Source organism: Stomoxys calcitrans, chromosome 2 (genome assembly GCF_963082655.1).
Source record: "Stomoxys calcitrans chromosome 2, idStoCalc2.1, whole genome shotgun sequence".
In the NCBI taxonomy this organism is placed as follows: Eukaryota; Metazoa; Arthropoda; class Insecta; order Diptera; family Muscidae; genus Stomoxys; species Stomoxys calcitrans.
This window is the reverse complement of record NC_081553.1, coordinates 120,940,719-120,966,397: the sequence shown is the minus strand read 5'-3', so window position 1 is coordinate 120,966,397 and position 25,679 is coordinate 120,940,719. Positions and strand designations below refer to the sequence as shown.

At 38.7% G+C, this 25,679-nt stretch overlaps 1 long non-coding RNA gene across 1 annotated transcript in view; it reads left to right on the top strand.

The window, feature by feature from the left end:
• Positions 1-25,679, top strand: part of LOC131995110 (uncharacterized) — a 367,754-nt gene that overhangs the window by 97,581 nt on the left and 244,494 nt on the right. The gene's annotated exons all lie outside the window — the stretch shown is intronic.

The following is a 25,679-nucleotide window of genomic DNA, read 5'->3' as shown; positions in this document are numbered from 1 at the left end:
TGTAAGCTCATTCTGTCATTGAAGAAATATTCCCGAATATTGTACATTTCCTTTTGTCTTCACTTCCAAATTAATTAGAGATATGTCTCCCACTGTAGCCTCTGTGGGGATAAGTAGCTGCACGCCATGTGCAAACATGTTTAATCATTGCCATATTTTGCAACTTCATGTCCAACTATGGCAAAACTTATTTAATTATTTCGAGTGGGTTTCATTTGGCTGCAAAAACCAAACCAAACTGCGATTAGGAACAACATGTGTATACAAAAAAATATTGGCATTTATTAAATAATTAAGAGAACTTTGTACCATTTGTACGCCATTGCCCTGTAAAGATAACAACAATAATTTATGGTTTCAAAGGAGATTACTTTCTACAATCAGAGAAGTAAGCACCATCGCAAGACAGGCTTCTGATAAAATATTGCATGCATGACAGCGGGAATCCATTTTAGTCGGCCATTCTTTCTTAACAAACCGTCAAAGTGCTCATTGTGTGTGCGTGCTGTTTCACATTGCATAACGTTTAAAGAATGATTTTTATGAGACACTATCTTGATAGGAGACTAAAACGAATTCAATAACTTTATTTGGCTTAACTGATGTAGGGCTCCATTAAAATCCATTAGGCTCTTTATTAAGCAAATTGAATATGGGATTTAGACACTCCATTGCCGGCATAGAGACATGTACAACACAAAGGGTAATGTTAAACGTTTTCACTGTGCGGGTCAATGACTTGGTTTAATCCATAGCCATCTTCCTTCCACAGACGCACATGCATTGTTTATTCCGTACATGTGATTGTCATATACTTCATTCTCTTTAGACCACAAAACCGAATTATAAATCCCACATTTTAATTGTTTCTTCAGGCGAACGAACACCCAACTGTGGTCATTCATTCAAAACCAAATCCATGCTGGAGGCAGGTAGCTACACTCTGAAAAGAAGCTTTAGAGTACTAGGAAACTAAACCAGCTCATTTCGTTAGCTTAAAGATATGCAAAAATTTTGGCAAATATCTCTAGGATATTATATATCCGAGACTTGTCTGATTCACAATTTAGCAAAAACCAGTAAGGAAAGGCAAAAGTCGGGTGGTATCGACTATATAATACCCTACACCTCCTAGTGCCTGTAGTACATTTTATATGTAGAACTCATCTTGAAATCTAGTCAGACTTTAATTTGGATACCAATTGAAATAGCGATTTAGAACCTTGTAAGATTTTCCTACCATAGGACAAAAGATTTGGATTTCCACATCTTTAAAAGGCCATATTGGATAAAAGATTATATGGGAGTTATATCGAAACCTGTGCCAATTTTAATGACACATACTGGGATATGAAATGGATCATCTCACGCCCTGTATTGTAGAGATGTGACCAAAATTGTGGATTTAACTGCCTTAAAAGGCCAAATCGGATGAAAGATATATATGGAAGCTATATCTAAATAAGGACTGATTTTAAAGAAATTTTGCGCACATATTGGAACGTCAATTTAAATGTTTCATGCAAAATTGGACGAAAATTGTGGATTCTACAGCCTTAAAAGGCCATATCGGATGAAGAATATATATGGGAGATATATCTAAATCTAAACCGATTTTTATGAAATTTTGCACACATGTGAAGGCATCAAATAAAGCACCTCATGTTAAAGTTTGTAAAGATCGGACCGAAATTGTGGCTTCTACAGCCTTAAAAGTTCAAATCGGATGAAAGATATATATGGGAGCTATATGTAAATCTGAACCGATTTTTAGGAAATTTTGCAATTACATTGAGACTTCAAAAGAACGACTCAATGCCAAATTTGATGCAGATCGGACCAAAATTGTGGCTTCTACAGCCTTAATAGTTCAAATCGGATGAAAGATATAAATGGGAGCTATATTTAAATCTAAACCGATTTTGATGAAATTTTGCAGATATGTTAAGATCAGTAACAAAACAGTCCGTGCCAAATTTTGTGCAACTCGGTTGAAAATTTTAGCTACTACGGTCATTTAAGTGCAAATCGTTCGATACATATATATGGGAGTTATATCTAAATCTGGACCGATTTGTATGAAATTTTGCACACATATGGATACATCAAATAAAACATCCCATGCCAAATTTTGTAAAGATCGGTAAAAAACTGTGGCTTCTACAGCCTTAAAGGGCCATATCGGATGAAAGACATATATAGGAGCTATATGTAAATCTGGACCGATTTTTACGAAATTTTGCACACATATGGAGACGTCAAATAAAATACCCCATGCCAAATTTTGTAAAGATCGGTAAAAAATTGTGGCTTCTACAGCCTTCAACGGCCATATCGGATGAATGCTATATATATGAGCTATATCTAAATCTAGACCGATCTTCATGAAATTTTTCACACACATTAGGACGCCAAATAAAACACCTCGTAGAAAATATTTTAAAAATCGGACGAAAATTGTGGTTTCTACAGCCTTAAAAGTCTATAACGGGTGAAAGATATCTATGGGAGCTATATCTAAATCTGAACCGATTTTTATAAAATTTTGCACACATATGAAGACTTCAAATATAATACCAAATACCAGATTTTGTAAAGATCGGACGAAAATTTTAGCTTCTTCAGCCTTAAAAGTCCATATCGGGTGAAAGATATATATGGGCGCTATATCTAAATCTAAAGCGAATTTTCTCAAAATCAACAGCGTTTTTCCTTGGGCCAAAAAAATTAACATCTGCAAAATGTTGTGACAATCAGACAACAAATGCAACCTTCACTTTGATTACAAGAATACATGGACTCACAGACGGACATGGCTAAATCGAATCAGAAAGTGACTCTGAGTCGATCGGTATGCTTATCAATGGGTCTATCTCTTCTCCTTCTTATCGTTGTAAACAAATGCACAAATCTATAATACTCTGTATCACAGTGGTGGTGTAGGGTATAAATACCTCTTAAACCGGTTTAAGTATTTGAAAAGATTTTTATACCAACCACCGTAGGATAGGGGTATATTCATTTAGTCGTTCCGTTTGCAACATATCGAAATATCAATTTGCGACCCTACAAAGTAAATATATTTCGGATCATCGTAAAATTCTAAGACAATTTAATGATGTCCGTGTGTCTGTCCATCCATCTGCTGTGATCACTCTACAGCCTTCAAAAATTGAGATATTGAGCTGAAATTTGGCACAGGTACGTCTTATTGATTCACGCTGGTTAAGTTCTTGAACGGGCCAAATCGGACCATATTTGGTTATAACTGCTATATAGACCGATTTTCCGATAAAGGGTCTAACGCCTAGAAATGCTTTATTTTTCATCCGATTTTGCTGAAATTTGAAACAGTAAGTAGTTATAGGCCTCCCGACACCTGACCCGATATATGGTCCATATCGGACTATATTTAAATAAGCTGCCATATAGACCGATCTGCCGATAAAAGGTCTGAAGCCCATTAAAGCTTTAGTTATTATCCGATTTCACTGAAATTTGAAACAGACGGTTATCTCAAGATTTCTGATATCTGACCAAATTATGGAGCAAATCGGACTATATTTAGGTATAGCTGTCATATAGACCGATCGGCCAATAAAGGGTCTTAAGCCCATAAAAGCTTTATTTTTTCACCGATTTCGCTGAAATTTTAAACAGTTAGTAATTTTAGACCTCCCGGTATCTGACTCAAATATGGTTCAGATCGGACTATATTTAGATATAGCTGCCATATAGACCGATCTCCCGATAAAGGGTCTGAAGCCCATAAAAGCTTTATTTATTACATGATTGCGCTAAAATTTGAAACAGAGAGTAGTTTTAAGCCTCCCTTCAAAGGTCCTAAATATGGTTCAGATCGAATTATATTTAGATATAGCTGTCCTACAGACCGATCTCCCGATAATGGGTCTGAATTTGAATGCCAGATTCGTTATCTACTCCCGCATGTTTTTCATTTGAAACCCATATTGTCCTTATCGGTCCACTTTTTGTTTTGGGTGGTGTGTTTGGGGTAACGGGAAGAGTCCGCCCCCTTCCGATATCAATAAATTATAAAACCCATTCCTTCTTCCTGACCATATTCGTAATCTACTCCCGAATACCTTTCATTTGAGTCCCATATTGTCATGATCGTCAAATAAACCTATTTTAAAGGGTTTTGGAGTTGGGGCGGCCCCCCAGGTACTTGGACCCAACTTTTATTATGAAATTTGTACTCTACTCTTGAATACTTTTAATTTGAATTCCATATCGTGCCTATCGATCTAAGGGGGAGGTCCTCCCACCTTCCGATACCAACAAATTATGTAGCCTATATTTCCTTCTAGACCAACCTACAAATTCTGTGAAAAGTTCAAGGTAATCGGTTTAGCCGTTTATGAGTCTATACGGAACAAATAAAGAAACCGACAAACAAACAAACACAATTTAATCTTTATATATAAGAATAATCACTTTTTTGGAATAAAAATATTAAAAATTCTTTTCTGTGCATAGCAAAACGCAACATTTTGGAGCGCTTTGATATGTTTGTGGCATCAATGCGAAAAACTACCTTAGACTGCATTATGCAAGCAGGGAGCAGCAATAATATATTAACACTGTTTCAGCGGAGAAGGGCAATTTGAGAAAACCCCTGCATTTGTTGTTCGCACTAAGAGTACAATGCCAAGCAAGTCATGAACATATGCATAATAAACAAACCGACCGATCGACCGACCAACCGCAATGTTGTCTGTGCTACCCGGGAAACTTGCAACATTCCGGTCTGCTTGTCTTACCCGCCTGCTCTGCCCAGCCGCCTCATTAAGAAGCAGAGCGGGAACTTTAGAAAACAAACAAATGAACCGCACATAAATTACCATGTCTACGGGCATGAATTAACTTAAATACTTTATTTGAAAATTAAATGCAAAATATATTTGTTTTGGTTTTTTTTTTGCATTAATATGACGAAATTAAATATGGCAAAAATATGAAAGGAAACTTGCCACGAAAGTGGTTCGTTTCTTTCCCTTGTCGATTGGTAGTCTTAGGCATTCTTGCTAAATAATTCAATTTAAAGAGTGATGCACAGTGAATCGTTGGCTCTCATATATGATGACCATATTCTGGCTTAGGAGACTATGGGCAGAATGTAAGATTTCATAGAGCAAAGAAGTGAAATTTTCTATTAAGCCGTGTGCACCCTCCTCCCGATCTTAAAACACCCTCAAAAGGAAAATGAATTAGAACGAAGGAAAAAGAAAATGTCCCTCCCCTTGTCCGATCGGGGTAATATGGGACTCAGTTCATAGGTATTAGTATTGCAGGGGGGCCGTCCCCTTACCAAATAACTTTTAAGAGAGTATGTAGGACGATCGAGGTAATATTGGACCTAAGTAAGAGATAATTTTAAATAAAACACGAATCTGATATATTGGGTTGCCCAAAAAGTAATTGCGGATTTTTTAAAAGAAAGTAAGTGCATTTTTAATAAAACTTAGAATGAACTTTAATCAAATATACTTTTTTACACTTTTTTTCTAAAGCAAGCTAAAAGTAACAGCTGATAACTGACAGAAGAAAGAATGCAATTACCGAGTCACTAGCTGTGAAAAAATTTGTCAACGCCGACTATATGAAAAATCCGCAATTACTTTTTGGGCAACAAATACATATTCCGTCATAATCCGGTTAAAAATGCATAATTTATGCACCCATAGCATTTTTATCGAACTATTGTCCGATTTGGTTCAAATTCAACCCGGACATATAGTGGTCTATTAGGTACAAGTCATTGTTAAATTTTGTAGAACAAAATATTGGTCTTTTTGGTAGCCATATCCAAATATAGACTGATCTAAACCATATACGACACGGATACCGAAAGGCCTAACACAACCCTCTGTCCCAAATTTCGGCGAAATCGGAAAACAAATGCGTCTGTTATGGGTCCAAAACCTTAAATCGAGAGATCGGTCTATCTGGCAGCTATATCCAAATCTGGACCGATCTGGGCCAAATTAAAGAAGGCCATCGAAGGGCCTAACACAACACACTGTCCAAAATGTCGACGAAATCGGATTATAAATGTGCCTTCTATGGGTCCAAAACCTTAAATCGAGAGATCGGTCTATATGGCAGCTGTATCAAAATCTGGACCGATCTAGGCCAGATTAGAGAAAGTTATCGAAGAGCCTAACGCAACTCACTGTCCAAAATTTCGACGAAATCGGACAACGAAAGCGCCTTTTATGGGCCCAAGACCCTAAAGCGAGAGTTCGGTCTATATGGCAACTATATCCAAATCTGAACCGATCTGTGCCATATTGCAGAAAGATGTCGAAGTGCCTAAGGCAACTCACTGTTCCAAGTTTCGGCGACATCGGACAATAAATGCGCCTTTTATGGGCCCAAAACCTTCGATCGAGAAATCGGTCTATCTGGCAGCTATATCCAAAACTGGACCGATCTGAGCTAAATTGTAGAAAACTGTTAAAGTCCCTAACATAACCTACAGTCCCAAGTTTCAGCAAAATCGGATAATAAATGTAGCTTTTATGGGCCTAAAACCCTAAATCGGCGGATCGGTCTATATGACAGCTATATCCAAATCTGCACCGATCTGAGCCAAATTGACGAAGGATGTCGAAGGGCCTAACATAACTTACTGTCCCAAATTTCAGCAAAATCGGATAATAAATGTGGCTTTTATGGACCAAACACCCTAAATCGGCGGATCGGTCTATATGGGGGCTATATCAAGATATAGCCCGATATAGACCATTTTCGAACTTAACCTGCTTATGAACAAAAAAAAAATAAGAATTTGTCGAAAGCACGCTAACTTTTGAAGGAGTAGAGCTAGCCGCTTGAAATTTTTGCACACATACTTTTTATTGGTATAGGTCAGTTGGGATTGTAAATGGGCCAAATCGGTCCATGTTTTGATATAGCTACCATATAAACCGATCTTGGGTCTTGATTTTTTGAGCCTCTAGAATGCGCAATTTTTATCCGATTGGAATGAAATTTTGCACGACTTGTTTTGCTGTGATTATCAAAAACTGTGAGAAGTATGATCCAAATCGGTCCATAACCTGGTATAGCTGCCATATAAACCGATCTTGAGTCTTGATTTATTGAGCTTTTAGAGGGCGGAATTCTTATCCGATTTGGCTGAAATTTTGCGCATAGTGTTTTGATATCACTTCCACCAACTGTGCGAAGTATGATCCAAATCGGTCCATAACCTGATATAGCTGCCATATAAACCGATCTTGGGTCTTGACTTCTTGAGCTTTTAGAAGGCGCAGTTGCTATCCAATTTGGCTGTAATTTTGCACGTGGTGTTTTGGTATCACTTCCAACATTTATACGTAGTATGGTCCAAATCGGTCTATACCCTGATATAGCTGCCATATCAACCGATCTTGGGTCTTGAATTCTTGAGCCTCTAGAGAGCGCAATTCTCATTCGATTTGGCACAGATTTGGTACAACGGCTTCTTCAATGGCCTTCAACATACGTGTGCAACATGGTCTGAATCGATCTATAGCTTGACACAGCTCCCATATAAACCAATCTCCCGATTTTCCTTCTTGAGCCCCGAATCGGACTATAACTTGATATAGCCCCTCCTCCGTCCATATTCATTATTCTTTGTTTGCCTAAAAAGAGATACTGCGCAAAGAACTCGACAGATGCGTTCCATGGTGGAGGGTATATAAGATTCGGCCCGGCCGAACTTGGCACGCTCTTACTTGTTTTATTAAATAGAGTGTGTTGAAAAGTAAGTGTTACCATTTATTTTGTTTTTGCTAAACAGGTAACACCACTTAACCACTGTGCGACAATAAATTGTGTACGCAGAAAAATGTATGACTTAACTTGCATTACGACTTGTCAACTTTGGGGAATAAAGTTTTTTTTTGTTTTTTGCTTCTTCATTTACAATATCAGCGTGTGTGAACGAATTACTGAGTGTTGCAGCATGGACTGGCCGAGAGTCATGGTTGGGCGAACAGACAGACTGATGGATACTTGGGATGGATGGACGGGATATGACTAACTGACAATATCAATTGCCTGCGGTGGTTGTGGTGCTTCAATGCGTTCAATTTACAAAAGTCGACTGTCGCTCCTATAAAATATATTTGTTTATTCTTGAGCTGAGCTTCTTGTCATTACTGTCATTGGCTTTTTGTCATATCGATGGCTTAATAAATATCTTAATTTAATGCCCTCATGCATTTGGTCTTCTGTTGTATGAGCTGAAGTTTTTTTTTGTGATTTTTTGTTTTCATTCTCATTTTTCTTTTTTTTTTTTGGATTTTTTCCACTTGGTTGGCTTGCATATGAGAATATAATTTTCAGTTGCTCATACAGATATGCGTGCCAGACATTCGTGCATTCGGTGTAGTTTGATTTGATTCCACAATGGTTGCCGGTTGTCGGTTATATGAAGAGATAATCGAAATGGGAAATGGCAGTTGCTGTCCGGGCCATGGTGAGTGGACAGACGGACAGATATATCAGCGGAGCCTTGCGGTCGAAATGTGAACGAAATGAATGTCTCTTTCGGCGACATTGTCGGCTAGTCAACCAGCCAGCCGGCCGGCTTATCAACATACTTAAGTAAGTTAGCAAGTATGTAAGTCTCGTAAGTAATAAGAAAGCTATACGACCGTATTCCATTTCATTTCGCTTCATTCCATTCAATTTTCATTTTCTCTTTCTCTTGGCTACATTTTCAGTTGCTTGATTTTCTTGCATTGCATTGCTGTAAAAGCCATTGTTGAAGTTTTCAATTGAATCCATTTTGTATGGCTACTGTGTGCCTTGATTTATAGCCTTAAGTGTTATTTTAACAATTATCGCAATGTCACATATTTCACAGAAATCCATTTCATTTTTGATTGAATGCAATCAGATTATTATTGTTGCACGATTTTTGTTCTTTTGAAAGACACTTGTTTTTACGATCAGAATGAATAATTATATTGAGGTTGCTGCCAGCATAAGTAATTAATCAAAAAGTTCGAAATCCACTTTGGAAATCGATGTCGGCTTAATATTTTATTGTGGAAACTTAATTTATGGTATGAAATTCTCAATTACCCAAAAAAAACCGTTATATGACAGTTTGGATGTGAATAGTCTTTTTATTGTTAAGCGAGAACTATAATTCCGTAACGAAATATTTCTTTCGCTAACGTAACCGCTTATAGGAAAAAAATCCGTTCTTGTGTTCTCTTTTATCTAAAGTTCAATTTTATAACCTTAGCGAACTAGGAATCAAGTTCGGAGTTGTAGTTTAATGCAATCTGACAGATTCTTAGGTCATCATCATCGTGGTTTCTCAAGTAATATGAGCAAGTTAACCCTTTCGAAGCTCAAATGTAATACGGCTCCAAATCCACACAAAATGCGGCTCAAATAGTTTTTATAAGAATCAAATATCCACTATTTTAACCGAATATTTGCAAAGGATTGCTGCAACCCTAGAAGTACACCTAAAACACCAATTGGATCGATAACTCTATTTGAGTTAAACTTTTAGGCAGAATAAGTTTGAATAAGACGACAGTTATAACTGCACTACTGGACTGGGACATAATCCGATACCTGAGGCTGCGGGAGATCCTCTCCTCCACATCTATTGCGGCAGGGTTCACTCAGAGGTCAGAGAATGTATGTATGAACAGTGTCTAGTGGGGAAACACTTAAACTACTCAAGGAAACATATTTATTGGAAAACTCCTCAATCAATAGGTTAAGACCGGAAGAGGTTGTCACTAATATGTGTTCGTCGGGAATTGTTAAAAAAATGTTTCTGAGTCAAGAAAACTTTCGACACCTTTGAATTGGCAAGACCTGATAATGTATCACTGATCGAACTTTTGTACTTTATCTAAATATAATCAATTTTCTAACTTTCACAAGATATAGTCCGATTCGGATCATAAATGAATGCTGAACATTGTATAAGTCATTGTGTATTATTTCAGTTCATTCGGATGCGAATTGCGCCTTGCAGGGGCTCAAGAAACAAAATCGCGAAATAGGTTTATATGGGAGATACATCAAACTATTGATCGAACCAGACCATACAAGACACGTATGTTGAAGGTCATAAGAGAAGCCGTTGTACAAAATTTCATTTAAATCGTCAAGTCAGAAGTCAAGATCCCAGATCGGTTTATATGGCAGCTATATCAGGTTCTATCCCGATGTATGCCATAATTAGCACAGTTATTGACATGTAAAATTTCAGCCAAATTGGATGAGAATTAAGCGCTCTGTTAAAGAAGTCAAGATCCAAGATCGGTTTATATGGTAGCTATATCAAAACATGAACCGATTTGAACCATAATTATCGCAGTTATTAGGAGTGGTACCAAAACACTACGTGCAAAATTTCAATCAAATCGGACGAGAATTGAGCCTTCTAGAGGCTCAAAAAGTCAAACCCAAGATCGGTTTATATGGTGGCTATATCAAACCATGGGCTAATTTGAACCATAATTAGGGCAGTTGTTGAGAGTGATACCAAAACATCACGTGCAAAATTTCAATCAAATCGGACTAGTATTGAGCCCTCTAGAGGCTCAAGAAGTCTAGACCCAAGATCGGTTTACATGGCAGCTATATCAAAACATGCACCGATTTGGCCCCATTTACAATACCAACCGACCTACACTAATGAAAAGTATTTGTGCAAAATTTCTACCGGCTAGCCTTACTCCTTCGAAAGTTAGCGTGCTTTCGATAGACAGACGGACAGACAGACCGACGGACATGGCTAGATCGACTTAAAATGACATGACGATCAAGAATATATGTATTGGGTTGCCCAAAAAGTATTTGCGGATTTTTCATATAGTCGGCGTTGACAAATTTTTTCACAGCTTGTGACTCTGTAATTGCATTCTTTCTTCCGTCAGTTATCAGCTGCTACTTTTAGCTTGCTTTAGAAAAAAAATGTAAAAAAATATATTTGATTAAAGTTCATTCTAAGTTTTATTAAAAATCCATTTACTTTCTTTTAAAAAACCCGCAATTACTTTTTGGGCAACCAATACTTTATGGGGTCTCAGACGCATATTTCGAGGTGTTACAAACAGAATGACGAAATTAGTATAGGGGTATAAAAATTAAGATTGCAACAAATTACTTAGGGCTCCGTGATAACGTTGTCGGTAGTCATCAGTTTTAAATTTTATAGTAAGAGAATCTGTCTTGCAATACTTTTAATTTACGCAGGTTAAGTTCTTGAATGGTCCCGTATAGACCGATCTGGCGATTTAGGGCCTTAAGCCCGTAAAAGCCGTATTTGTCCGATTTCGTTGAAATTTAAAACAAAAAGTTGTGCTCCGATTATCAAGCCGAATATGGCCCGTATCGGACCATATCTAAATATAGCTGCCATATAGACCGATCTGCCGATTTAGGGTCTTAAGCCCATAAAAGCCACAATTTTTATCGGATTTCGCTGTAATTTGAGATAGTGATTTCATTAAAGCCTCTCGATATCCGACTCAAATATGGTTCAGATCGGTTCATATTCATATATATAGCTGTCATATAGAGCGTTCTGCCGATTAAAGGTCTTTTTTTTCAGTCAGCCAACATACAGGGGATGTCCCCTATGAATGCAGTGCATAGCGTTGGCGAGAGGAAATTAGGAATTGGAAGGAGGGAGAAGGATGTAGTAGTAAAGACATTTGTCTTAAATCTTTGGATGTCAAAGTGGATTCCGCATACGAACGGTTCGGGCGAAATAAGAATTCTCTCTATAATGCATTGTGCGGTCCGCTGGCCAATCAATTACAAACGAGTGTGAGTTCCTGGAATGTCTAGTACCCCTGACATACATCCTTACATCAGGAATAAGAAGACGAATATCAGACGAACACACACCTTGAAAGTACCGTTAGAACAGCGCCAAAAAAACACATTGCGACGATGTTCTAGGGAGGCTATAGGGGTGGTTACCCTACTGTTCCCAATCAACCCCATCGCTCTTCTCTGTACACGGTCCAATAGCTCCAGGGATGATTTTGAAGCTCCATCCCATACATGCCAATTGGACTCCATTTTTATACCCTCCACCATAAGATGGGGGGTATACTAATTTCGTCATTCTGTTTGTAACTACTCGAAATATTCGTCTGAGACCCCATAAAGTATATATATTCTTGATCGTCATGCCATTTTATGTCGATCTAGCCATGTCCGTCCGTCTGTCCGTCCGTCCGTCTGTCTGTCGAAAGCACGCTAACTTCCGAAGGAGTAAAGCTAGACGCTTGAAATTTTGCACAAATACTTCTTATTAGCGTAGGTCGGTTGGTATTGTAAATGGGCCATATCGGTCCATGTTTTGATATAGCTGCCATATAAACCGATCTTGGGTCTTGACTTCTTGAGCCTCTAGCGTGCGCAATTCTTATCCGATCAGAATGAAATTTAGCAAGACGTGTTTTGTTATGATATCCAACAACTGTGCTAAGTATGGTTCAAATCGGTCCATAACCTGATGTAGCTGCCATATAAACCGATCTTGGGTCTTGACTTCTTGAGCCTCTAGAGTGCGCAATTCTTATCCGATTGAAATGAAATTTTGCACGACGTGTTTTATTATGATATCCAACAACTGTGCCAAGTATGGTTCAAATCGGTTCATAACCTGATATAGCTGCCATATAAACCGACCTTGGGTCTTGACTTCTTGAGCCTCTAGAGGGCACAATTCTTATCCGATTTAAATGAATTTTTGCACCAAGTATTTCGTTATGATATCCAACAACTGTGCCAAGTATGGTTCAAATCGGTTCATAACCTGATATAGCTGTCATATAAACAGATCTGGGGATTTGACTTCTTGAGCTTCTAGAGGGCGCAATTCCTATCCGATTTGGCTGAAATTTTGCATGACGTATTTTATTTTTACTTTCAACAACTGTGTCAAATAAGGTTCAAATCGGTTCATAACCTGATATAGCTGCCATATAAACCGATCTGGGATCTTGACTTCTTGACCCCTAGAGGTCGCAATTATTATCCGATATGCCTGAAATTTTGTACGACGGATTCTCTCATGACCATCAACAAACGTGTTTATTATGGTCTGAATCGGTCTATAGCCCGATACAGATCCCATATAAATCGTTCTCTCTATTTTACTTCGTGTGCCCCAATGGGCGCAATTCTTATACGAATTGGCTGAAATTTTACACAGGTCTCCAACATATAATTTAATTGTGGTCCGAACCGGACCATATCTTGATATCGTTTTAATAGCAGAGCAACTCTTTTCTTATATCCTTTTTTGCCTAAGAAGAGATGCCGGAAAAAGGACTCGACAAATGCGATCCATGGTGGAGGGTATATAAGATTCGGCCGGGCCGAACTTAGCACGCTTTTACTTGTTTTAATTGAATCCGCATTTTTTTCAATTACGATCTTGATTTACTTTGACTTCAATAATATAGGAGCTGGAAATTCTAGGCATCAATGCTATTGTATGGAAGGGTATTTATAACGTACGTACTAAAACACGTACTACGATAGGTCTATGATCTGTAAATCTACCCGGATGGGTCAACGAAGTATTCTATCTTCACTTCTTTGGAATACAGCCGTTAACAATAAACTATCTCTTAAAAAGTGGCAGCGAATGCTGGTGACATTAATCTATCTAAAAATGTTTTTCCATCAGAAGATACGAAGTGCCAACGGAGGTACCTGTGTCCTTGGAAGGACATATTTTTTCCATTTCTTAAACTGGGTGTTTTGCTAAACAAGAAAATGATACTCAAATCCATCATGTTTTAAAGAGCGAAAAAGGCAACTCATGCCCTTTACACCGTCAAGAAGACCATTGGCACAAGTTGGGGGCTTTAACTGCGTGCCATTCATGGGCTGTATACTGCAGTAGTCATATCTATAGTGCTATATAGTGTTGTGGTCTGGAGGACGACACTTTAAAAATCCATCTACTATTTAATAATCATCCGGATCCAAGGTATGTTTTGTCGCATTGATTCAGATGCACAGAATTTGATTCTATCTCTAATACCTCTGTATATTTCCACTAGACTAGGTGCTACGATCACTGCAATGAGATTGAGGGAGCTTCAACCAAGGGATTGTTTGTCGCATTGAGGGCGGCGACGCTTTTAGATGCACTGATGACATCTCTAATACCCCTATTTAAATCTACTAGACTAATTGCTACGATCACTGCAATGAGGTTGATGATACTTTTTCTTTGGTCATACAAGGACAGATCTGTCAGCCGTGTGGATTACACATTGTGTTAGTCGTTATATGGTTAAAACTTCTTTGTCATTACATCTGACAAAGCCCATTGAAACCATACGATAATGTTCCTGGTAATGGAATGTACGTGGACTTCTATACGGACTGTTCTAGACTAGACGATAATGTGGGCGTTGGGAGTGTATTGTCGATATGTAGAAGATAGTTCACCAGGCTACCCGATCAATGTGGAGTATATCAAGTAGAAGTCTTTGCAGTAACAAGGTGATTAAATGGCTAAAATGTAATGTATTAACGGGGAATGATGTAAATATTTTCCCAGACAGCCAAACAATCATTAAATCTCTATGTTAAAGGGTGATCTTTTAAGAGGTATAGCAAAGTTTTTCAAAAAAAAAAAAAAAAACACATAAATTCAGAAAAATCCATGAAATCTTTATTTAAATCGATAGTACGGTCCATATAATATGATGTTTAAAGATTATTTCATGCAAATGCTGACCGTGACTGCGCCTGGACTGGATGAATTGGTAGCCTTTGCAATGCTTCTGGCTTATGTTCTCTCCAAAATCGACAATTCGGCTTATTTACGTTCTCATTGAGCCAAAAATGAGCTTCGTCGCTCAATGGAAGAAAAATTGCTGAAAATTTCTATTGCGTTGCCCAAAAAGTAATTGCGGATTTTTTAAAAGAAAGTAAATGCATTTTTAATAAAACTTAGAATGAACTTTAATCAAATATTTCTTTTTCTACACATTTTTTCTAAAGCAAGCTAAAAGTAACAGCTGATAACTGACAGAGGAAAGAATGCAATTACAGAGTCACAAGCTGTGAAAAAATTTGTCAACGCCGACTATATGAAAAAATCCGCAATTACTTTTTGGGCAACCCAATAAATTCTCTATCCCAGAATAATAGAGCAGACCAGCATGCCCTAGACTAGGAACTTCTTTATATATTCCAAAAAAACAAAAATCTGTGGGTTCGCCTCTAGCGACTTGTAGCAAATTCAGCGAGATAAACCCATAGGGCAACGGATCACAAACCGTCACGAAATGGAGGCAGCGAAATGAACCGACTTTTCCCTGTTGCCTCTCTCAGAACGTAATTTCAATCATAGTCTATTTTACGGTCATTATTGTCGTATGAGATGTGAAGACAAGTGGATCATTGCAAATTTGCAAATTTAGCCCATGAACCTTCCACTAAGGAACAGGGGCAAACTTCTCACCTATCAATGTGTGCAGTCCGCTTCAAGTTTAGGCTCAATGAAAAGGGGCCTCCTTTTTATAGCCGATTCCGAACGGCGTGCCGCAATGCGACACCTCTTTGGAGAGAAGTTTTTTATTATAGAATAGGGGGTGTATACATTTAGTCATTCCATTTGCAACGCATCGGAATATCCTTTTCAGATCATACAAATTCTGTCCGTTCGTGTGTCTATCAGTTGTAATCACGCTTCAGTCTTTTGAGATATTGGATAGAAATTTTGCGCGGACGAGTATTTCATCTATACGCAGGTTAAGTTCTTGAATGGGCCAAATCGCACTACATTTGGATATAGCTACCATATTGACCGATCAGGCGATTTAGGGTCTTAAAACGAACACACACCACGAATATCAGACGAACACACACCATTTGGTCTTATAAAAGTGGTGTAGATGTTAAGAAGATCAAACGGAGTGAAGTAAGGAAGTTAAGAAAGCCTAAACACTTGAATGCTTCTTTCGACACTTCAAATACATGTTTAGCCCAACGGACATCACTTTGTATTTTCATGCCCCGAACATCAAGAGCTTCTGATTGCTCAACATCTACACCGTTGATAGACAAAGCTGCTATATAGACCGATCTGCCGACTGAGGGTCTTAAGCTCATATAAGCCGCAATGATTACTCGATTTAGCTAAAATTTGAGATATGGAGTTGTTTTAAACCTCACAATATCCGACACAAATATGGTTCTGATTGGCCAGTATTTGGATATAGCTGCCACATAGACCGATCTGCCAATTTAGGGTCTTAAGCCCATAAAAGACGCAATTATTATTCGATTTAAGCCTCCCAATATCCGACACAAATATGGTTCAGATCGGCCAATATTTAGATATAGCTGCCATATGGACCAATCTGCCGATTTAGGGTTTTAAGCCCATAAAAGTGGCAATTATTTTCCGATTGCGCCGAAAGTTCAAATAGTGAGGTGCTTAAAGCCTCCCGATATCTGACTCAAATATGGTACGGATCGGTCTTTATTAGGGGAATTAAGCCCCTAAAAACTGCATTTATAGCTCGATTTCGCTGGAATTTGACATAGGGACTTGTATAGACCGATCCGCCGACAGTGCGTTGTGTTGAGACCATCGACATCCTTCGTCAGATCGGTCTAGATTTGGATATAGCTTCCATATAGACCGACCCTCCGATTTAGGGTATTAGGCCCATAAAAGCCACATTTATCATCCGATTATGCTGAAACTTGGGACAGTGAGTTGTGTTAGGCCCTTCGACATCCTTCGTCAATTTGGTCCAGATCTGTCTAGATTGGGATATAGCTTCCATATAGACCGACCATCCGATTTATGGTATTAGGCCCATAAAAGCCACACTTATTATCCGATTTTGATGAAATTTGGGACAGTGAGTTGTGTTAGGCCCTTCGACATTTTTCTTTAATTTGGCCCAGATAGGTTCAGATTTGGATATTGCTGCCATATAGACCGATTTCTCGATTTAAGGTTTTGGGCCCATAAAAGGCGCATTTGTTGACCGATGCCGCCGAAATTTGGGACAGTAAGTAAAGTTAAGCCCCTTGACATAATTCTGCAATATGGCACAGATCGGTCCAGATTTGGATATAGCTGCCATATAGACTGATCTCTCGATTTGAAGTTTTGGGCCCATAAAAGGCGCATTTACTGTCCGATCCGCCAAAATTTAGGACAGTGCTTTGTGCTAGTGTCTTTGACATTACTTTGCAAATCGGTTCAGATTTGGATATAGCTGCCATATAGACCCACATCTTGATTTAAAGTCTTGGCCCCATATGAGGCTCATTTATAATCCGATGTCACTGAAATTAGACACAGAGGCTTATGTTAGGCTTTTCGACATCTGTGTCTTATACAGTTCGGATTGATTTATTTTTAGATATAGCTACTAAAAACACCATTATTTTGTTATATACAATAGAACAATGACTTGTACTTATTAGTATTTGGTCCAAATCGGAACATATTTCGATATAACTGCTATGCGACATAAGGTATGCAATTTTCACCGTATTTTGATGAAAGGTGGTTTACATATATACCCGAGATGGTGGGTATTCAAAGTTCGGCCCGGCCGAACTTAACGGCTTTTTATTTGTTAGAGGCTACTTTATAGTTTTTAGAGCGCACAACAGGCCGATTACTGGCTTAGGTGTATGTCCATAGTGGCATGGGGCGGATTAATATCTGCACCCTCTTTTCAACCTAACCTAACCTAGCTGAAATTTTGCATGTAGTGCTCTGTTGTGACTTCTAGTAACTGTACCAAGTACGGTCAAAATTAGTTTATAACCTCATATGTCCCCCATATAAACCAGTCTCCCGATTTGACTTTTTGAGCCCCTGGAAGCCGCTATTTTCATCCGGTTTGGCTGAAATTTTGTACATGGTATTTCGTTATCACTTTTAACAACTGTGCCAAGTACGGTCAAAATCAGTAAAGAACCTGATATATGTAGATCTGATATAAACTGATCTCCCGATTTGACTTTTTGAGCCCCTGGAAGCAGCAATTTTCATCCGATTTGGATGAAATTTTGTTCATGGTGTTTTGTTATGACTTTCAACAATTTTGTTGAGTACGGTCCAAATCGGTGAAGAACATGCTATAGCTCCCATATAAACCGATCTCCCGATTTGATTTTTTGAGCCATTACTGCGCAAAGTACGGTTGAATTCTGTCTATAATCAGATCTACATCTCTATCTATATCTCATTTTTTTAGCAGAATCCATGGTGGTTCGTTCTTAAGATTCGGCCCGGCTGAACTTAATACGCTTTTACTTGTTTTCACATACAATGTTAAACATAATGTAAACGACATTTCAATGTAATGTACTAGTTTTGAAATTTGAATGCAATTAGGTTTTCCTTAACTTCCTATTTTAGACTTTTTTCAATAATTCTAGAAAAAACGATAATATTGGTATACAAACTATTTTCCAAACAAAATTTCATTTCATTCGCATCTTCAAGTACCTGTGGGAACGAATGTCCAACAACAACCTTACCAATATGGTTCGATGTTGCAGCATGCCATATTGTCTTTTCTACCTCCCTTTTGCATGGCAATGGCGATACAATATGGCCACCAAATGATGACTGTAATGTTCAGGTACCAAATGGTTGGAGAGCAAACTACCCCTAATTTTTCATAAGAAATATTAAATCCTATTGACATTGTTAATATGTCAATAGGATTTAAAAGGAAGGTATACACCTTTTATCATAAAGAAATAAATTATGTCACATTGTGACCCATATCTCATTGTCTAACCAATGGGGCAGGATGCATTAAATCATTAATTTGGCAACAACAGAATGTTGCACCTTTCTTTTTATAGGAGCTACGATTTTTAAATAACTCAGTATACGCCATATACAAACGTATGAATTGAAGGATTGATTTTTAAAACCAGTATAGATTGGCTACAATAACTGTGCCAAGTATGGTCTAAATTGGATCATTACCTAATATAGCTGACACATAAGTCGATCTCCCGATTCTTATCTAATTTTGCTGAAATTTTGCTCAATGACTTCCACTATGGTCTCGAACATCCAAACTAAATATGGCCTGAATCGGGTCATAATGTGCTAAAGCTTTGATATCATTGCAAATTTTATCCGTTATCCTTTGATAATGAAGCACTGGACAAATGCTACCCACGGTGGAGGGTATATGCGATTCGGCCCGGCCGAACCTAGCACACTTTTTAATCTAGTCATTCCGTTTGTAACCCCTCGAAATATTGATCTAAGACCCCATAAAGTATTTATCTTTTTGATCGTCTCCACATACCAAGTCGGTCAAGCCATGTCCGTCCAACCCTCCGTCCGTCTTTCGAAATCACGATAGCGGTCGAATGCGTGAAGCTAGCCGCTTGAAATTTTGCACAGATACTTAATATTGATTTAGTTTATTGGAGGTAGCAAATGGGCTTTATCTGTTCAGATTTGGAAATAGTTTCCATATAAGTTTCTCCACATTTGACTTCCTGAGCCCTGGAAGCCGCAATTTTTTCCTATTTGGCTGTAAATTTTCCCATGGTGTTCTGTTATGACTTCCAACAACTGTGCCAAGTACGGTCTAAATCGGTCTATAACCTGATATAGCCCCCATATAAACCGATCTCCTGATTTAACACCTTTAGCCCTTGGAAGCCGCAGTTTTTGTCCGATTTGGCTAAAATTTTGCCCAAAGTGTTCTGTTTCGACTTCCAACAGCTGCGCCAAGTACGGTCCAAATCGGTATATTACATGATATAGCTCCCATATAAACAAATGGGCTTTGTAGATATATCTACCATTCAGACCGATCTTCTCATGTAGGGTGTTAAGCACATAACCAGCGTATTGTTTATTCGATTTTGCTTAAATTTGACACTGTGAGCTGCGTAAGGCCTCTCGACAAACGTTCCGGGTATGGCCTAGATCGTTCCATATTTGGATATATTGTAGCTCTCTTATTGACCGATCTCCCGATTGGGCTTCTTGAGCTCATTGGAGGAGCATATTGGAACAGATTTCGCTGAGATTGTGAGCAGTGAGTTGTGCACGACCTCTTTAAACATGTGTCGCAAAAGGTCGTGATAAGACGATTTGTTTAAAAGGCTGCCTTCTTTGGTTTCACAAATGGTTTGATGCCATCGAATTTTTTAGGAATATAGATAAAATATGTATCCATTGTGGTGGGTATCCAAAATTCGGCATGGTTGATTGCATGTATTTTTTATTTGTTTTCATTCTCTTTATGCTATACAATAAAAACTTTGAAGCAGACGTTTTTCTCTAAAACAACTCAAGGACCCAGAAAGGGTAATTAAAGAAAATTTCCCAAAATCTTTTGACACAAAGCAAGGATGCCAAAACCAATGCAATCCTTTCTACGTTCTTTAAAAATTGTCAAATGACCTTTTCTGCTTAAATACCAATTTAAATTTCCTTGAAATGATAGCTAAAAATCCAAAAAAAAGGAAAAAAGCATTGACATTGGCGTTTTTATTACCCCCGTCTAATTGTGGTGCTAACCCTTTTTGCATTTACACACTCAGAAATGCCCATCTAGTCACATGAGTTTCTTAAAAGGAAACTCAAACGCCAATAGTGTGTGAAAAACACTTTCCATTTTTAATGGCACACGAAAAAAGAGTTTCAAGAAGAAAGCAAGAAAGCATTGTTAAAGCAAATAATTACACACAAAAAAATCTCACCATTAGTTTCAATGTCAAACTCTAACAGCGAGAAAAAAATAGCAAAAGTTTTTGTTAAATGACAAAATTCCAGCGACATTGAGGCTGGACACCATGGTATATGGTATGGCCTTCATGCGTTTTACAACAGCTGTAATTGTTTAAATGGCAGGCCATAAAACAATAAAAAATTTAACGTAGGGCCATCCAATATGTTCTACGCAAATGGTATGGCTAAACAGACCTAGTTTCATTATGGCACTGGGCGTCTTTTGGATGGATGAACGGGTATCATTGCTCATCTATTTTTAAACCCATGCTCATATTTTAGAGGTCAATGACAAAATAAAGAATGAAAGTGAAATTGTTTTTTTGTAAGATGAGACTAAGGGTAGCTGTCGTAGAACGCGGTGGAAAACGCAGATCTCAATTTTATTGAACAAATTCCATTAAGTTTTGAGGTATGGATGGAATGTGGGGTATAGACAGAATTTATGATTTGAAGTACAATTATCCAATAGGGTTTGTATTATTGATAAAGTTTCATGTATTATTTTTACCAACTTCGGAGTGGAGAGGTCTCTTAGAACTTATTCTTCGAAAATTTTGTAGTATACCAAATCATTCTCTACGATCATTCTCAACAATTTATTCTTAACATAGCCGAAATAGCAGCGTACTCGGATTAACAGTGCGAGAGTAATGGGTTCTATTCCCACCAGAGGCCTGATCGCTACTGTGGTATCACAATGGTCTAAGTGAGTCTGTTTAAAAAATGGAATGCCTCTTTAACCCAACCTATCCTAGAGGAGAATACTGATGAAACGAATGAAGCGTTTTGCGTGATCGGGCCGAGCCCTCAAACCTTCCACCCTTCCATCGAATTTGTCACATTCTTTGAAGAGAAACTATATAACTTAAAAGTTCAGGCTAACCCCATTTTCATCTCAACTGTACACCCAAGAAACCAAATTGTTCATTCTGTGATAGATGGAAGGTATACATCCAGGGTGTAAGATTGCTAATCGTGCAGAGCGAAAATCGATTAGAATTGCTTGAGGAAAGCATCCGTAGTCCCAGCGGCTCAATGGTAAGGTACCAAATTCATTTCCCAAGGAACCCATTAAAGCAGTTACATACATGAAGAACAACAAGACAGCCTAAGCCGATGGTTTAATAACTTAACTAATATATAACGCCGGAGGTAATAATGTATCAGCAAGCATAATCAATATGGTTAAAAGGTTGAAACCACGCATCCATTGTGAATGGAATCTTTGTGATGTACTACCTGCACACAAACAAGGAGCAAGACGGTATTTACAAATGCAAATATTGCCCGTGAACATTCCTCTAACTTCTCATATATCAATGAGTGCAGTCCGATTCAAGTTTAAGCTCAGTGATAAGGGGCCTCCATTTTATAGCCGAGTCCGAACGACGTGTCGCAGTGCGACACCTCTTTGGAGAGATGGTTTTACATGGCATAGTCTCTCACAAATGTTGCCAGTATTAGGAGCGGAAATCCACAGCTGAATAATTTTTCTGATGTTCTCGCCAGGATTCGAATCCAGGTGTTCAGCGTCATAGGCGGACATGCAAACCTCTGCGCTACGGTGGAAGGTATTTACCAAGTACAATTTTATAAAATGTTCCAATGTCTCATTTTCTTCCACACATGTCATACATAGCAGTCACCACCTGCTCCTTTTCTGCATAAGTGTGCTCATAGTCTTATGTGTTCCGTAATGAAACCGAAAGCCATACTCACCTCCTACCTATTTCATCTCAATAACGAACTTGTTTTACCACGATCCGAAACCCCTCATAGGATTTTCGTCGCCCATCCGACCTTTTCACTGTTCCACAGCGAAATATGAGCTCTCATCGCCCACGCCATTTACTCGGACGCAGTGAAAGGCTTCGAATTCATTAGGCTTATCGATGGTAGTACAAACCGCCGTATAAAACGATCTCAGGGCGCAATTCTTAAAATCAATCAAAATCGGTTAATGACCTGATATAGCTGCCATATAAAGCGATCTCCCAATTTGACTTTCTGACCCTCTGGAGGGCGCACTTGTTACTCGATTTGCCTTCAATTTATAGCTAGTGTTTTTCTATGACTTCTAACAGCATGCCAAGTACGGTCTATATCGGTCAATAACTTGATATAGCTCATATATATTTAAAACAGTCATTTAAAGATCTTTACAAAGTCGATGCATGGTGGAGGATATATAAGATTCGGCCCGGCCGAACTATGCACGCTTTTACATGTTGGTAATATCCTTACATCCATAGACAAAATCAAGAAGGGTATTTTCAAATAGACCCTATTTGTTCAAAAATGTTAATAAATTAAAAACAGTTTTTTGGGGACGATAATTCGAAATATTCCACAGACATACACACTCTGATCACATTTGGTTGTGCTTCTGAGTATTGAAGCTGTATTCCATCCTGAGTATTGAAGCTGTATTCCATCCATCCCAAACGCCATAGCTACCACCGCTTAGCTTAGAATAGCTTGAAAAGGGTGTGAATATTAATCGTCGTCCTGCCGACCGTTTCGGACAGTGTCACATGCACGTTTGCAATGCCCAGAACTCTCACTGCCTCGATCCGAGTTTATTGGTTAACCAAGTTTATTGACCGCAGTCCTCTAGTTTTCACTGCCAAATTGTCTGCTCTTTCAATTCCCCTTAATGCGCTATGGCCCGGCAACCAAACAATGCGGATTGTTGCCTTCTTTAGAGAGGGTGTTGATCTCCTTCTTTCACTCCAAGACTGTTCGTGATCTTATCGTCCTGCCCGCGTTCGATGGCAAAGCCCTTAACTCTCACTGCGCCAACCCGAAAGGGTTCAGTTTAACCAAGTTTTTTGACGTCAGTCCTCTGTCCAAGACTGTTCGTGACCTTACCGTCCTGTTTGTTATTGCCCTTGTGGTTAGTTTACTGTCCGTACAGATGTTCCAATGGACGTCCTTGCGTTAGCACCACACCACATCACTCATTCCGCGTTCGCCCACATATCCGCCTGCAGGACCGTACTAGGGTCAGGCAGTTGAAAACAGATCTCAATCTCAGGGTTCTCAATGAAAAACCCCAGGCCCACTTTGTCCTAGCTTTGATCCGTCTGAGTAGTAAGATCTTCCAGATGACAATACCAGAGTTCGATCAACCCAAGACTGTGCCGCTGGCAGCAGTGCCTAGCACTCGACCTCAAGTGTCGTCTTAGGCATACGATCGGAAACCGTTCTAAGTTTCCTATAGTTGCCTCGATTATACCGCCATGGTATGAGCTGATCCTATCCTCAATCCATTTTTCCATCGCCTTAAGTCTCATATCCGCAGTGGCTGCCTCACACTTAATCCTTAGGTCAATGAGTCGGATATCTAGAAAAGTCTCCAGTGCCCTAGTGGGTGTGTTCCTCATCGCTGCGCCTATGCCAATGCAACATGTTCTCTGAACTTGTTGTATTGTTCTTACGCTGCACCTTTTCTCCATCTCAGTCCACCAAATTACTGATCCGTAAGTAAGTATTGATCTGATCACACTCCTGTCAAGCTAACGAACTGCATTCGGATTCATGTAATATTTCAAGCCTATAGCCCGTCTACATAGTGTCTAACTTCTCTGAAGCACTCCTGAATTTGACACGTGCACTTCAGTTTCATGCCCAAGATCTCTATAAAGTATTTGACCTTGTGGGATATAGAAATCCTCTAGTTAAGGAAATGTGGCGATCCTCGTCAACAGGCAGATTTCAGTCTTCCCTGGGTTAACGCAGAGATTCCTAGGTCTAGCCTGGTCGTATTTCCTAGGGATTTAAATACCGAAGTATTTAAATCCCCCTTCAGTCAGGATCCGTAGTAGACTATGTATGTTGGAACCCACAGGAGTGGTGATATAATGCCCCATGTGGCTTGCCCTGATGAACCTTATAAAATTGTGGGTTCCATTACATATGAAAAAGAGATAAGGTTCATCAGGGCAAGCCACATGGGGCATTTTATCACCACTCCTGTGGGTTCCAACATACATAGTCTACTAGGATCGGTTTTCAAACGATGAGGTAATTTTTCTAAGCCGTAGGAGTCTGAATCAGCTATTCAATAATGGAAAAAGTAGTTTTTTGAATCGCCCGACTTTTCGGTAGCAGTCACTTTTCAAGCTTTTAATCTATGACATTTGAAATTCGAAACTACGCCGTTGTTAAAAAGGAACGAAACTTCACTACCAATATGGTGAAAAGCTCATCGTGTTCCCGAGCCGTGGTATTCTAAAAAAGGTGATCACAATTGGCCACGAGATCTTGTGATTCGGCATCTTGCGACTTCTTCCTTTAGAGATAGTGAAAGATAAGATTTACGCCAATAACCCAGCTTCGAATCAAGACCTCAAAGATAGAATTCGTGAGGCTATCGAGGATATAGGACAGCCACTTTGCGATTTGGTTATGGAAAATTTCATGAAATGTAGCCTTTTCATTATTAACGGCATAAATTTCTCTTTATTATGGAATAAACATTCCATTATTTATCAAAAAACAAAGTTTTATTGGAAAACCCTTTGAAACTAACTCCCTATTAAATATATTGCGTCCATAAAAAGGGCATTTATTAAACTATTTTTCTGATATTCGTAACAGTGATTTGTATTGGATCCCTCCATCACCTTTCCCAATACATTTCAGATCGGACCATATGCCCTCTTATATTTGATCTGCATTTTTCTTTTATCGGATTCCTATGTTACATTGAAATACATTCCAATCAAACTCCATATTGTACTAATCGGTCTGTATGCCCGTCGGGGGTTTTTGGTGGGGCCTTCCCCCAAGTTACTTAACCCCAAATTAAAATACAGATTTGTGTTTTTGGGTTGCTGATAAGGTGGAGGCCATCGTAACGCAGAGGTTAGTATGTCCGCCTATGACGCCG